A 17,251-nucleotide genomic window follows, 5' to 3' on the forward strand; every position below is an offset into this window, starting at 1 on the left:
ATCCATTCCTGGTCTGTGTGACTCCTTACAGGGAATGGTTGGTGGCAGCATAAGTACATGGTGGCATACTCCAGTAGGTCTGGGGTTGTCACATTGATTGGTGTCCAGCGTGTGGGATACGACTGGTCCAGTTGTCCAGTGGTCCAGCAAAGCCTTGGCAAGTGTGCCCAGAGCAAGGGGGGTCTAGTCAGGGACAATCTGAGGGCGCGTAGGTAATCTTCTAGGCTTACCTCACGGGGAGGTAAGCTAGTGGAAGAACGTGCACACTCAGATTGGGGGGGACTAGATTAGGGAGCTCTGAGGCAACCTGTTTTGGCGGAAAAGGGGCTGAGGCAAAGCTGCGTGAGGTAACAGTGATCTAGCCTGTCTGCTGAGAGGCCTAGCAGAGGGGGTGGATTCTGCCTGGCAACAGTAGCAAGTTGGTGCTGGAGGGACAGCAGCAGTCTATAGAAGGCTGTTTCTGAGGCAAAAGGAAAAAAGTCGTCGTTTTATTCTGAGGCTTGACTTTTGAAGGCAGCCTGTTCTGGGGGGATTATGCCCTTGACTCGAAGCCAGATGGCAGAAATGGGGGAAGGGAGAGAACCACAGGGAGAACAAGGTTCTGAGGAGGAATTTGGCTCAGTGCAGGATGAGAGCACGGGAGAACTGACCTCAGAACTCAGAAGAATGCTCCTAGCCCAACAGCATGAGCTGAGGGTGAGGGAGATGGAGGAAAGGGAAAGAGAGAAACAGAGACAATTTGCAATAGAGAGAGAGAGAATGGAAAAAGAAGAAAGATTGGAGAGAGAAAGAATGGTGTTTGAAAGGGAAGAGAAACAGGAAAGGGAAAGGGAGAAACAAAGACAATTTGAGTTAGAAAAAATGGTGTTTGAGCTGAAGAAGCTGGAGATGATGAGTGGAAATAGGAATAACAATAATAATGAGGGGAACCCAGGGAATGGGGAAGGCAGCCTGTCTAAAACTGACCTGAAGAAATTCCCTGTGTACCACAAGGGAGATTGCCCTGAGGTGTTCTTTTCCCTCGTGGAAAGAGCGTTTGTGGACTTCTCAGTAAGGGAAACTGAGAAGATGACCATTATGCGATCGTTAATCAGTGGCAGCCTGGCAGAAGTCTATGCAGAGATGCCAGTGGAACTGCTGAAGGACTTCGCTGAGTTTAAAAAACTGGTGTTTGCCCAACATGGGATAAATGCGGAACAGCTGAGGCAAAGATTCAGGTCACTCACAAAAAAACCAGAGCAGACTTTTACCCAAGTGGGGGCCCAACTGGTGAGGTTGCTAGAGAAATGGCTGTCTCAGGAGGGGACAGAGACCTTCCAGCAGCTCAAAGACCTGATAGCGCTGGAACAATTTTATTCAGTCCTGCATGGAGAACTAAAGTTCCATGTGAGGGAGAGGAAACCTAAATCGGTGACAGAAGCGGCAGAGATCGCAGATTTTATTTCCCAAATAAGGAAGCCCTTAGGTGCTGAGGGGAAATCTGTGGGTAAGCCCAAAGAAACCTACAGCAGGTACTCTCAGGGACCAGGGAAAAACCAGCAAGGGGGAGGGGCCCATGTTGAAGGGAAGCCCTCAGACATGAAACCACCAAGACCTCAGGTTTTGGAGGGAAAACCAAAACCAGATGAGAAAGACTCCAAGTACAGCAGAAAATGTTATTTCTGTCAAGGAAAGGGCCATCTAATCTCAGAGTGTGAGAAATTAAAGCAGCTAAAGGGAAATTTGCCTCGTGATTCGAGTGGAACCAAGCCAAAAGCTGTGTTCTGTGTCCAGACAGAGCAAAGCTCCTTGCCACTGAGGGAGCCTGTTGCCATGGCGACTCACTCTGGACCTGTTACATCTGCTGATCAGGCTGAGGAAAATGGTCCTCTTGTGGAGGTCAAGCGCTGCTTACTAGTGAGGACAGATTCGCAATTGTTTGAGACCGCAGGGGTGGACGTAGGAATACTTGACCATCAGTATAGGGGGCTAAGGGATACTTGTTCCCAGGTGACCCTGTGCCATCCAGACATTATTCCTAGGGAGTATATAATCCCAAATGAGAGCTTGAAGGTGGCAGGGATTGAGGGGCAGGAGATCTCACTGCCAGTAGCTGAGGTACCTGTGAGCTTTCAAGGCTGGAGGGGAGTTTGGCGGCTAGCGATTTCATCTACTCTGCCAGCAGCCGTGCTCGTGGGAAATGACCTGGCTGAACATGTGAAACGGGTGCTAGTGATTACACGCTCACAAGCTACCACGGGGACAGTTCAGGGGGGTACTGAAGAGCCCGAGGTGGAAGCAGATGAGGGTAGTCCCGAAGCCGTGGCAGAAACCTTAGCCACGGACAGCAAATTTGGCCAAGAGCAAAAGGCAGACGCCACTCTCCGAAAGTGTTTTGAAAAGGTGACAGACACCCAGCTAACACCTGAAACCCCAGCGAGATTTCGCGAGGAAAAGGGAATTTTATATAGAGAGACCCTGATGAATATCTCAAAAGGGGGAGATGGGATCAGAAGTCAGCTAGTGGTACCTGAAAAGTATCGCCCCATGATCTTACAAAGGGGGCACTCTGACATGTTTGCTGCGCACTGGGGGGTGAACAAAACACAGCAGAGAATCACACAAAATTTTTACTGGCCGGAAATAGGGAAGCAGATCAAGGAGTTCTGTAAACAATGTGATGTGTGTCAGAGGCAGGGGAATAACCGTGACAGGACCAAAGCGAAGTTGTGCCCTTTGCCTGTGATTGACACCCCGTTCAAGTGTATAGGAGTGGATATTGTGGGACCTTTGCCCAAGGCCACAAAGAGGGGGAACCGGTTCATTCTCACCATTGTGGACCATGCCACGAGGTACCCCGAAGCCATTCCCTTGACTAACATCGAAACTAACACAGTGGCAGATGCCTTGGTGGGGTATATGTCCAGGATGGGATTTGCCTCAGAAATAATCACAGATTTGGGCACATCGTTTACATCAAAGCTCATGAAATGGTTATGGCAAATCTGTGGAATTAAACACAAGGAAACCACTGCCTATCACCCCGAAAGTAATGGGTTAATGGAGAAGTTCAATGGGACTCTGATGCGCATGATTAGGGCTTACTTGGCAGAGAATCCAAACAATTGGGACCAGAAGCTGCAATCCCTTTTGTTTGCTTATCGATCAGTGCCCCAAGCCAGTACTGGGTTCAGTCCGTTTGAACTTTTGTTTGGGAGAAAAGTAAGAGGTCCACTTGATTTAATCAAACAAAATTGGGAGCAGATCACCCAGGATGACCCACAAGATGTTGTGACGTACATAGACACTTTAGTGAATGACCTGAAGAGAAACCTAGAGCTAGCAGCAGAAAACCTGCAAGCTCAGAAGGTCAGACAGAAAACCTGGTATGACCAGAAAGCCAGGGAGAGGCACTTTAACCCAGGGGAGGAAGTGCTTTGGCTTAGGCCCTGCAAAGAGAACAAACTGCAGCTCAAATGGGCAGGACCATACAGGGTCATTTCCAAGATGTCAGATCTGAACTACCTTATAGAACAGGAGGAATACCAAACACGAAGGGTGGTACATGTGAATGCCCTGAAACCCTACTACAGAGGGGAACAGAGGGTTTTATTTGCCATAAAAGCAGCTGAGAGTGAGGAAGCTGAATTACCTTTCTGGGAGGGTAGAGGGGAAGTGAAATACAACCCAGATGAGGTGAAGATCAGTCCTGCACTCACCCATGACCAGCAGCAAGAACTAAAAGTGCTGCTCACGAAATATCATAAGGGTTTTTCAATTAAGCCGGGGATAGTGAGAGGAGGGATCAAACCCCTAGAGGCCAAGATAGAAGCCGTTCGTGATTGGCCCAGACCCAACACCAAGAAAAAAGTCAAATCATTTCTTGGGTTGGTGGGCTACTACAGAAAGTTCATCCCGAGGTTTAGCGAGATGGCGACTCCGCTGACCGATCTGACGCGGAAGAAGACTGATGACCGCATCCCGTGGACCAGCGACTGTGAGGAGGCGTTCCAGAGGTTGAAGGAGGCGCTCGTCCATTATCCAGTGCTGCGTGCTCCCGACTTCGACCGGGAGTTCATCATCTACACCGATGCGTCTAACAGCGGGGTAGGAGCAGTTCTTTGCCAGGAGGATGAAAATGGTGACCAGCATCCAGTGTCCTACCTGAGTAGGAAACTCCAGAAAGGTGAGAGACATTTGGCAACCATGGAAAAGGAGTGCCTGGCCATAGTATACGCGATTCAGAAGGCCAAACCTTACATCTGGGGAAGACATTTTGTTCTGTGCACTGACCACTCACCACTGCAGTGGTTAAAGACAATGAAAACCCATAATAGTAAACTTATGAGGTGGGCTTTAAACCTGCAAGATTATGACTTTGAAGTGAAGGTGGTCAGAGGGTCAATGGACTGTGTTGCTGACGCCTTGTCAAGAAGACCCGACGAATGAAGACGGCGAAGAAACCATGGACTATGTATATTTTGGTGACCAAAAGTTAAATGTACCTGTTTAGTGAACAGGCTTGGTTTGTATTAATAAAGGTAACTTAATGTATTGCAAATATTAACGTTTAAATGCATAATTGAGATGTTTGACCTAGAGTGAGTAAGTATGGTATTGTATTATATTGTATAACTGTTTTGTGTTTTGATCCTGGTTGTTTTTTGGAGAAAAGCACTTTAGCTTTTCCCCTGCAAAACAACTTATAAAGAGGGGAGGTGTCACATACAGCACTGATGGTACCTGTCTGTCATGGGTTTGGAGGGAAAGTTCCATCCTATGGGAGTAGAAGGCGGGACATCAGGGGGGAGGAGCTGTACTGTATATATATTTGGAGCTTGTGTGGAGAGAGAGGAGTGGGAGTCTGTGTGTCAGACTGGGTACAACTGTGTGTCAGTTAGTACATACCTGATAGGTTCAGGTTTCTATTTAGGTAGCCAGAACTGATAGGTTCAGGGTCTGTGCATTACCTTAAAGGGTTCAGTGGGAACCAAGCTGTTATATGTGTGTGATTGGGGCTATGCCACGTTACATTATCCTATTTACCTGATTTTTATTTATCCTGTTTGTTGTCTCAATAAACCTTGTTCTTTTATTTATTAAAATCCATTCCTGGTCTGTGTGACTCCTTACAGGGAATGGTTGGTGGCAGCATAAGTACATGGTGGCATACTCCAGTAGGTCTGGGGTTGTCACAGTACCCATGAGAAGCATTGTGGGATTCCCACTGTTTTGTGTGACTCCAAAGCTCTGTGTAGTATGACGGCCGCGAGCCTACTCTCCTGGATTTGGAGACGGGCAAAATATCATATCTGACTAAAGACAGCACGGTTCTGAAGGAAGTAGTTTTGGTGCTTCTGAGTAGCAGGAAGCTATGCAGAAGGTTCTGAGTCTTTGGGGTGAGACATACAGAGATCTGCCTGAATTATGAACATTTGCAAGTGTACAGATAGGCAGTAGTAGACCTGAAGTAGCACTGGGTCAGCAGTAGTAACACATCGGAGTGGCTGTTATAAGAACACCCGACACATTCTGTAGCACTTAACTGGGTCAAAGTGTATGAGAAGACTATGTCAATACAGAGGCAGAAGACCTTATGCACTAGTGACAGAATCTCTTGTCATGTGATATGAAGTGATGCCCTTGGAAAAGAAGGTACTAAGGATTAAGATGCAGGAGTGCTTTAATGACACTTTAATGTTTTCATAGCAGAAAGGCCTAGACTTTTTCTACCAATAATTATGTTTGTGGCTTAGCTTCTAAATGATTTTGAATTGAGGTTGTCACTATTCTCAGCAGTGTGATGCTTGGGTATGTATTTAAGCTACCTTGCCAGCAGTTTTGTGTTGAGCTTGTTTGATCCTAACCTTTTTAAAAGCCGGGACTTAGGAAGTGGGTAAAATAGCCATGAAAGGGCTTCAGGATGAAAGGGCTGCGATCGTGCAGCCCTTTCATAGCTGCTTTACCCAAAGAGAGCCTTCCCTTCCTTTTTGCTAAGCCCTGCTTAGCAGGGAAAAGCGGCTGCCTTCCATGTATAAAACAATCATCAACTTTTTCTCTAATTATTTAAGGAAAAAGTGTCATTTTATACATGGAAAAATGCGGTACCTCTAAATCTGATCAAGAAGCAAACTTGTACCTTGTAATTTAATCGTTTGTATCCTGAGTTCAGCTGCAGATTTAAACATGCATAAGTCAAAGTGCGTATGTCACAGCAACAAATTGCTACTAATTAACATAATGACTGTGTTCCTGGCTGTCCATCCAGAACACAATCAGCTCCTCTTTAATAAGTGGTAATTTTCTGCCATTACGTCTGTCCTTGACTTATGCCAGTATAAATTGGCAACTTGATTCTGGCCTATGCATGGTCTCTTAGCCTCTGAATTGGTCTAGCTACAAATGATAACAACCTTGGGAAGTACTTTAATGTTTTTTATAAATGTTCAACTCTTGGCTTTAAAGGAATTGCTATACATTTTCCTTTATAAGTTGCTCATTATTTGCTTTATCTATCTATATAGGAAGACTCTGGTCATAGAGTTCTTTTATAAACACACCAAACAGATTTAATTTAAAAGAGAGAGACAGAAGAAAACATCAGTATATCAGTGATTTCATCTGACTGCTAGCAAAATCCTGATAATATGACAGTGGTTAAACCAAAGCTGATATAAACATGACTATTTTAAATTACTGATCTCCCTTTTCTGTATGAAAAATCTAATTTTTACTTAAAAGCAACTGACACAGAGTGTTAAATAAAATGTTTAATAGAAGTTTTATGAGTAACAGACTCATAAAAAAGGATTCACTGGAAAGGTTGGGGAGCAATATAACAGTGAATTTTCTCATAGTCCCAACAAGTTGTGCAGATGCTTTATCCACAATTAGGAATGAGTCAAGGAATGCTGAATTATTTAGCTGACATTGACCCTCTCCCAGTAGCACCAATTCTACAATTCCATTATGCTAGTATATAAAGTAAGTTACCTGTTTTAGCAAACCTCTTATACTGAGGAATCAATTAGCTGCTTTCTGTACAGGACAGATTGGTCTGCAGGAGTTTGCCATATTATACAAACAAACAACATGTACAAGTGTGCTGTTACAATACATTACCTTGACTTTACTTACTAGGACATATGAACAATGACAGCAATCAAAACATTTTTTTTATAAAATCCCCTTTAAACACAAGAGGGTGGATACAAATTTACATATAAGATCAGGGATTACAGTGACTTATTTTTTTTTAACAGCTAAAGCCCAGCTGCCCCCACCTTCAATTTTACAATGCCTCTGAAAGATATACTGGCTGGCAAAGAGAAACCTGATTCTGTTGTTTTCCTGACTCTCCCACCACTATCATACTTAGGCTTTTGACTTTTTTCAAAAAAGTGCTACACATAACAGATGTACATTCTCTTTTGTCTTCTTAAACACTTATTTAGGGTGGACAGTTAGTGATATGAACTGTTCCCATCTGATCAGTGCTGCTGTAACTGTGAGGAACCTGTTTTACCTTCAGCTTGGCATAGCCAAGTGGAGTTCGGTGGTCTCATCATTCAGCGATACAGGGCTGAATGGCTGTGCTCCAGGTCCAAATGCACATCACATATAAGGACTTCCCAGTTTTCTTTTCAACAGCAAACATCTGATAAGGGAGCCCCAGATATATGTATGTACAGTATCTCCCCTTACAAACAGAACAAAAGCTGAATATATGAAAGGCTTTGGATTCTACTCAGGCTGAAACTCTGTACATGAATTCAGAAATTAAATCCTGAAAGGAGCAGATAATCATAAATGAAGAACATGGCATAGTAGACAATAGCCCTATGAAAGTAAAAGAAACTCAGCTGTGTTCAGTGCTTTCAGCATACTTGTAAACAGCTCATCCAGTTCTGAGTGGGATCCAATTACATATGATTTTTTGCTGAAACAGACCCATTTAAATCACAACAACCAGAATTCAACTGAGAAGTTACACTGACATAATTCCACTGAGTTAAATCACTTGTGAATTACCATGTTAAGGAATTAGCACAGGTATTTGCTGTGTAATTAAGTCACAGGATTGGTGTGGAACAGCAAATGCCTACATCGACTTCCTAACTTCAGCAATACATGGCAGAGATTCATGTCACCAAAATTCCACTGTGGGCATAACTAGTACCATGCTGGCCATTATGATTTGAGACAAGTACTGGCTCATTCAGAGGCAGCACTCTGGCTTTCCTGCCCTGCCTACTCTGGGCCCTGCCTCTGAATGGGCACCAACTGGAGGAGGCAGGGCTGGAAAGTGCCGAATACCTGTTCGGCCAGTAAATGAACCAGCATGAACTGCTGAACTGGTGGTTCATGCCCATCTCTAGCTGAATGTAACTGCCACTTTTCCTATGGAATAAGTTCTATTGAGTTAAGTAGGCTTACTGATAAAATGCCACAACCATTGTCAGTCATACAGGTTAAACTATTTTAAAAATTCATCTGCCCAATTTTTGCACTGAGGTGGGCTTACTGCTATAACTGAGAAGTGTAGGTACCAGGTATTTTTTATTTTAACTTGGCCAATATTATGGAATTCAAGAATGTACTTGTGAATGTAAATAAAATACCTACTGGCTGAAATTATTATTTGAGACTATTTTGGCAGTCCTTTGTTTGAGAGGTTGGGATGGGAAATCCAGCCAATGGCTACCAGGGGTGATCCACACCCCCAACAGTGTTTGCAGCCTGAATTTTTAAAGTCGCATTTAAGGAGCAGATCTGGCACAGTCATCTTCCAAGAATGTTTGAGACTTTCACATACATTCTATTTCTGCACTGTCCACAAAATATTGGTGCACAGCCTGAGGAAGACTAATGTAGATTAAAAGCTATATGGTTGTTGTGGGTTTTTCAGGCTCTTTGGCCATGTTCTGAAGTTGTTTTTCCTAACGTTTCGCCAGTCTCTGTGGCCGGCATCTTCAGAGGACAGGAGCAGCACTGTCTATATGTTTGTTCAAGCTACATGTTTGTTTAGTTTTATCGTTGTCCAATAAATATATCACCTGCTTTTGCCTTGGTTGAAATCCTGTTACTTATGCCTGCCAACACCAGCATAAACTCCAGCAGTACTTTGCTAGTAGTTGTTTGCTTTTCTTGTTGAGTGCCAAATCACATGACTTGCTGGGTAACAAGAAAAACAGGAGATCTCTTTTAAACTGGTGGCAGTTTGCTGCTATTGGAGTTATGGAATTCTGGCCAATGGCACTTTGCTACAGCTTGCTAAGCAAGAGTAAGTGGACACCAACTTATGAGACATCATGTGGTCTAAGCTTACAAAACAAGAGGAACAGATTTCTAAATAAAATAAAAATATTTTTGTTACAGGTAGTACCTTTGAGTTAATCAACCCTCCATTAATCTGTCCAGTTGTTAGATTCTTTTGAGCCAATGACTGTAATCACTATTGTCTTGTAGTTGGTTAGAGATCTTACAAAGCTGCACTTCCTGAACGTTCTGCCAGTCAGTTTCCTGAAGAATGCAACCTTATTAGAATTCATGAAATACACCCTAAGTGTTTGGAACATGATCTATTTATTTAACCATAGTGAACAGCATTTACAGACTTCTACTATAACATATTATTCTTTATATTCCCCTGTGAGGTAGAAGTGTTTGGATTCAGTCATTTCACAGCGGCCTTTTACAGATCTGAGAAAGTGTGTGATCAGACAGCAATATAGGATTATACTGGATCATGCTGGAAAGGGTTGCTTCACTAAGTGTGATTTCTGTTAAAGTGACCCTTCCATGCATATGTGATTCAGTCCCAATTGCTCCAGCCCAAATCTTTAAAAAGAATAGCCCTGTTGTTTGATCAAAAATGGACTAGGCATGGAGCAGGGTTGGGCTTAGTATCTTCTGCATGTCATGTATTCACCAGAAAATAGGGTGAACAGGACCATGTCACAAGCTTTACAAAAATAAAAGCTTTAGTGCTCTCTGATCACAGTCTCAGTTTAATAGCTAACAGGTAATGGTACACAATCTGTAGCTAAGCAATCACATAAAGTGGGTAAATTTGTATCTTTTATGTATGAAAATTGTAAACCAAGATACTGTTAAAAAGAAACCCTTGTGCTTTTGAGACCTGTGGAGCTCTTTATATTGTTATAAAGACACACAAATAAAAGTTATGTTACAATGTTTGAGCATTTCAGACATAAAAAAATACTCAGTGCTATGGTAGTGCACTTCTTTACTAATTGTTGCATTCTGGTGTCCAAGATAACTAGATCCTTCCTGTGATACATATGTGACTTTCCAGGGGAAAACGTTCATGTAAAGCAGAAACGAGGAAACGATGCCCCCTTATGCAGGTATGTTATAGACTCCAGCATGGCCAATGGGAAGAGACAAGGGGTGTGTGCGGACTTGTACCTCAACATACTCAGAAGAGCCAGAGTTTGTCCACCTGGCTGTGAAGGGTATACAAGGAATCAGTAGCAAATGTAACAGATTTAGATTTCATATTTGTTACTGAAGACAAGGAGAGGAGCTTTAAAAAAATGCACATCAGAATCCTTTTGGTGCTTGCACAAGATTTATGCAACATGCTGTGAGGGAGACACTCTGGCTGGCCCTGGCAGGCCATATGCCTCAGGCCTACACCATAGTGGGCATCCTAGAGACCCTGATGGCAGAGCAGCCTGAGGGTGCTGGAAGCAGGCGCAAGATCCCAAGTGGGAGTCCAAAGTTGAGTGAGCCACATCTGGAGGGTGGGGCTGGAGCTGGGCAAGATGGCAGGAGCCAGGTTTAAAGGAAAGGGAAGTGCAGGAGGACTTCTCACCCTTGGCAGATGTTGAGTTGGAGGATTGAGCTAAGACCTTAGAGGAGTCCCATCCCGTTTTCTGCACCCTTAGTAAGGAGCAGCTACTGTTGCTTGGATGGGCAAATGTGTCTGCTTCCCTGGGGATACAGGATGCTGAGTTATCTCCCAATCATGACAGCACAGATGCTTGGCTGAGCCACAACCCATTAGCCCCATCCTAACACAAAAATGAAACTGACAAGAGGAGCAACACACTAAGCAGTTGTGGCAGTTCCTCTAGGGACGGCACCAGCTACTGTATTTCAGGGACCTTCCTCAGCCTGGCATTATCGTCCTTCCCAAAAGGGCAACAGCTGGCTGGGGCCCAGTGCTGCAAACTAGACCCCCAGTCCCAGACTGGAGACACTTTGGGTCCAGTGAGTGCAACTAGAGGAAGTGACATTAATTGAGCTGAGCCTCTTGTGGACAGTTGGAGAAGGAGGAATAAGGTGTCCAACCAAATTTTCTAATCTGTTTCGCTATGCTAATAAAGACAGGTTCCAGTAGCAACAAGAGTCTAGAGTTCATGGAGCCTATAGACACACCCAGTCACCCCCCACCCTCGTCAGGGGTGATGGCAGTTACACTTGCCACACAGTTAATTGTGAGTAACTGATGAGAGAGCAGGGCACATCTCAGTGGTGTGCCTGATCATGCGCCCAACTGGACAACAAAAGATATACCCTAGCACCCTCATTAATTAATTGCAGCAAGTAATTCAGACTTTACACAGACACCCACAGGATTCTGCCTATATCTCTATAATGCACTTGGCAGGTCTCAACTGCTTGGTTACTTTGTGCTTCCAAATACCTTCAGTCATTTTTTTAAAAAGACATTTATAGATAAAATTGGGACTGGAACACACAAGGATTTCTTTCTTGTGCCAAATCACGCTCTCCACCTGGTACAGAGACTGATACATATGTATTTCAGTTTCTGTTCTTGGGCAAGTAGCAGCTGGGGATCTCTGATGGAAGTGTTAAAGGATTACACCTCTCCCTGGGTGTGATAACTCCCTAGCTTGACCGATACCCACACAGTGGCTATTTTTTAAAAGGGAGAGAGATGGAACGGAAAAAATCCAGATGCTATCCAATCCTAGGTGAGTTCACTCAAGACTAAGTCCTGCTGAACTCCAGTGGAGTTAGTGACAGTGCAGGCATTCTGTAACATGCAAGTATATACCTGATTTTGCTGTACTTATTTACATAGATGGAGAATCTTTATTAAAAAATACTGCAAGGAGCAAAGAGAGGCATATATCTTCACTTTCCAGTGGAAGAAGAAAGTTAAGTCAGCATTTGAAATTTTGTGCTTATAAGGCAGTGTTTCCCAAACTGTGCCCTATGGCTCCCTGGGGTGCCGGGAAATCTACTCAAGGGTGCCTGCTGGGAAATCCACTCAAGGGTGCCACAGAATCTGCTCATCCTTCCCCCTTCCTTCTCCCCTCACCCACTGTATTATACAACACATACTTGCAATTTCTCTGCTGTAAGTGTATCATGGAGAGGGAACCCTGGCCCAGGACTGGGCTGCCTGCTCTCCTATTCGCAAGGGAACTTTTCCTGCTTGCCCCCAACCCCAGAAAAAAAGATAGCTTCTCTATTCTCCTGGAAGCTGCTTCTCTCAGAGAAATCAGACCACACCAGAGTTTCCCTCAAGACATCTATACAGTGGTGCCTCGACTTACAAACTTAATCTGTCCCAGAAGATGTTCGTAAGTGAAAATGTTCATAAATCGAAGCACCATTTCCCATTGAAATGCATGGGAATGGGATTAATCCGTTCCAGCATTTAAAAAAAAATACCAAAAAAAGCACACAGAAAGCCCCATTGGAAAGTGCAGGGGCTTAAAAAAAAAACAACCAAAAATAAATAGAGCAAGCCTTGAAGGCTGCAAAAACAAACAAACAAACAAACAAAAACCCAAAATAAACATTGAGCAATCCCCACCCAGGGACTTAAAAAAAATAAAAATAAAATATTTAAATAAAAAGATCACCAAAAACAAACAACACAGCACAGAAAAATACCCCCTCTCAGCCCAAACCCATTCAGAAGTTTTTAAAAAAGTGAAAAGCAGCACCTTACCGGGCAGACCGAAGCCTCCTCCAATTGCACTCACTCTGGCAGCCAGCCACAGCAGACGGGCCTTTACTCACAAGTAGTCCTACGCCTTTGGCAGCCCTTACTCATGAGTAGACCCATAGCAGGGATGGGCAGGGAGCACACTGGCTTCCCGCACCCAGTGGCAATCCGGAGCCGCCCCCGCCTCTCCTACCTCCTCCTGCACGGCAGGAGTAAAAAACTTCCCTGACCCCCTGCTCTAACTGTTGGGGCGAAAGAGGTACAAAGAAGCTGCCTCTTCCCCACCAATGGTTTGAATTTCCTGCCTTTTCCCCTGCCCTTTTCTGTTCTTAGGTCGAAGCTCCGCTCACAAGTCGAAGCAAAATTTTGCAAACGGAACTGCTCGTAAATCAAACTGTTTGTAGGTAAGGGCGTTCGTAAGTCGAACCACCACTGTATACTGTATAGTCTCTAGTGGCTAATCCTGGTAATACACTGTAGGGAGGTGTATTCTTGTGGGTTTTTTGCCTTATTTTATTTTTTCAAGTAGCGGATTAAGTGAAACCATGTGTGCTGATCCCACGGATATGGCAGTCCTACTGTATTGGGGAGCTGTGGGAAGTGGCCAGTAAATAAAGGGTGCCATGAGTAAAAAACTTTGGGAACCACTGGATATAAGGTGTTAGAAATTATTTAAAGTGGGTGTAGAAAAAGTTGCCATGAAAATGAAAGTACATTTAAAAATACTCGAGAAAATAGTTTACATTACGTTTCTAAATAACCAGGTGTTTTTCAAAACAATTGGCTGTTTTTCAGCTAATCCTGAGAACAAGATCAATAATATGATAACACTGCTTTGAAGAATTTCATTCATGTCTGCCAGTTTAAACTAAAGGATGTGATGATATAATGAGTTGAATGTTGTTTGTATGTTCTTCATATGAAAATGACATTTGTAGGTCTAATAGTACACTTACTGGTCATCATAATAATCTGAGTTTGGAATGGTCTAATGTCCTAAAACGTTAATACAATAAAACAGTGTTGGTCTAGGATTACAGATTTTTAAGAGTTCTAGAACCTTGCAAAAGTCAAAACAAGGATTAAAACTGAAATTGCAGTCAGCCAAATATGAATTTGCAGACCCCCTAGGGTCAGAAAGACCGCACATACAACAGAATTTTCCATTTAAAAATCTGGCTGGACTTCCAGAACCTTAAAGTGTGCAAACCCTGCAGATAAGGTTTGTTTACAGACAGGGAGGAAATGAAGCAACTTAAAGGAGTTATAAATATGGAAACATAGGATACACAAACAGGACATTCATCTCATCATATCAAGATACTTTCATACTGTGTTACCCATGCCTTCTATCAACGCCTCTGTGTAGCAAAGCAGCTGGACAAGGCAACAGCTCATGAACATCATGGATTTTCCTTCATAGACTTCAGTTGATTTGGCTTACAGTATTTTTCTGTGTGTGTGCTTAATATGCTTAGAGGTTAAGAAAAAAGTTATTTTCTTTAATATATTTTTTATTTTAACATCTTTGATGTTTTTCCCCATGCTTTTTAAGTAATGCTAAAGAGTATTTAAAGTTATAATGCTTGTCACTTTTAATGAACTTTAGTATTTTAAGATATGTAATTTCTGCCTTTTGTTTTCATTGTCCCTCATTAGGCTATAAATTCCTTTAGTTTTACATGAGTTTTATTCTGCTTACAACTTAGGTTTTGAATGTCTGCAACTTTTCATGTTTGTAAGGTTTTTGGATTTTTATTCAAGTATTTGTGCATAGTTTTCATAACTGTAAGACTTGTATTTTACAAAAACTCTGAAGTGTTTTGTGCATATGGAACATAGAAGCAACATAAATAAAGCCTGTAGAATTAGTTAAGCTGACGTTGCCTGGATTTATTGCAACAATGAAAAGACTTACACCTTGATATGCAGATAAATTTGCATATGATTGTCAAATGTTATTTCATTTCATTCTGGAGTTAACCCTTTATTGGGATAAATGCCAACTGTGATGAACATGTTTGGATTTTTTTTTTCTTCACGTCTGTAAAGTTCTATAGGATTCCTAGGGAGGGTCAAGTATCAATTTTCTGATCTGACAGCCCCATATGCATGAGTAGAATGCAGTGAAAAATAATTCCCATTGGTACCATGCTGGAATTTACAGAATAGTTGCTTTGGATTTTCCCCCAGGAATGTATACTGTATAAGGTTACTGTATAGTCATAGCATAACGTGTAGTCTGACTCTCAGATACTGACTTACAAATCAGGAAACTTCTCCCAGTTTAAATGTTGCTCCTCCTCAGGACTTCACTCTGACACAGCATCCCCACTGTAACACAGTGATAATATTGACCTTACAAGTTTTTTTAAGGTTTACAAATGATGGATGGGAAGAACTTTGGACATTCTGAAGTGCTATATAAATGCTAAGTATTAAGTTAACAGTGCTTAAACGTAGAGAAAGTCTCAGTTTTAAATATTTGTGCAATGGCTATAAATTGTGGTTTTTAATTTCCCCCCTAATTGTTTATGAACATTATATTGTTTGTTCTTTCAAAACTTCTAATGTTCAGGCTGCTGTGGTTGCTAGCAACTCTGTTCCTAAGGTACAACTTTATTTTAACGACTTATAAATGGGATGAAATTAAGCTGCAACACATCTTCTCTTCATTAATGAAGAGGGCTGCATAATTAAACTGTAAACTGCCCAGAGAGTGCTTTAAGTGCTATGGGGCAATATATGAACAGCACATTTTACTGTTGCTTTGATAGGAAGGGCTATAATTTGTTGGGGTTTTCATTCTACTACTGTACATAACTGCTAAAAAAATGGAAGCATCTATCAGCAAAGAACGGGCAGTATGCTAGAAACTAAGTTACTTAAACTGGTGTTCAAGTATGTTCGGTACTGGCACAATTAGGCTCATAGTCTGTCCCTGCGCCACTTGCCAATATAAAGAAAAATAAACTGAAATAAAAAGATCTTACTCATTTTGAAATCAAACACAAGCTATCAACAAATGAAACTGATTCCAGTCATGATTCTGTATAATTTCTATATCTACACAACAGATTTAGTGTACACATTCTTCATGTCTTTCTTCAAAATATCCCTATTTCAAAGCTTTCACATTCTAATACTTTGTATTTAAGAAAACAAGGAATTTCACAAAGATAACATATCCACTGCCATTACTTTGTAACAGACAGATGAAGAGACTCAGAGGCACATGGGTATTTCAGTCATGCAATTAGCAGCGAGTGACAATGTTCTCACCATATGGCTTAATTTTAGTGAAAGATCTACAAACAAAAGGTTTGTTTTTGAGGAGGCTTAGCTCCACATGTGAGAGCCACTCATGTAACAGTGCCTTCAAAGAATCATCTGATATTACAAACAACAATACTAATTTCTTGCAACAATGGCCAATCATTCTGCAAATTCCTTTAAAAATATTTATAATATCTTCAGATCACTTGTGTAACTCTGATATTGGAGCGCTGAAAGCAACACAGTGCATTGATGTTTTATTCAATTCTCTTCTTGTGCATCCCTTTTTCTTGTTCTGACCACACAACTAGTGATGTGAACACAAAGAACCTCTCAGAAAATAGAACTGCCTATTAAACTATCTATTGAAGAAGGAGTAAGAGTATATTTTTTTCAGAGACATCCAGCCCTAAATTACATATTGGGACAAATGTAGTGTTGACACCCAATCCTAACTAAATATATATTTACTTGTAAATGGGTATTAGTTTTAATGGTACTTGTTTTCAAATTGTTTAGGACTGTGGAATTTTAGTAAGATAAAATTGACTACAACAGGGCTAACCTGAACAGCATGCTGAAAAACAGCAAAAGCATATGATCCCTACAGGTGGGGCTAGGCCAAAATATTTTGCTGCCTGAGCTGAAGGGCAAGATGGAAGCCCCTCAGTTTGCATAAAGAAATTTTGATTAGCTGACAGCTCACTCTTTCTTCAATAACAGCAGTGCAACAATGCTAGCCATCACACATATGACAAGACAAACTCCATGATTACTGGGCAAGCTGTTTGACATACAAATGTTTTCTCTGCCCCTCCACTGGCAAGACTTTTTTCTATTAAAAAAACAGCAAGCAAAGCCTCTCTCTCCTTGCAAGACGTTATTTTTTAAAAAAAAAACTATTTAGGATAAAGAGAGGAGGAAACATGAGGATGAAATTATTTTTACAGCTTATTAAGTAGCTTCCTTGTAACTGCACCTCCTATAGGGCTACAACAGAACTGCAAACAAGCTAGAAGCAAGGCCTTTCTCATTTCTCCCTGC

Source organism: Pogona vitticeps, chromosome 4, assembly GCF_051106095.1.
Source record: "Pogona vitticeps strain Pit_001003342236 chromosome 4, PviZW2.1, whole genome shotgun sequence".
NCBI lineage: Eukaryota > Metazoa > Chordata > Lepidosauria > Squamata > Agamidae > Pogona > Pogona vitticeps.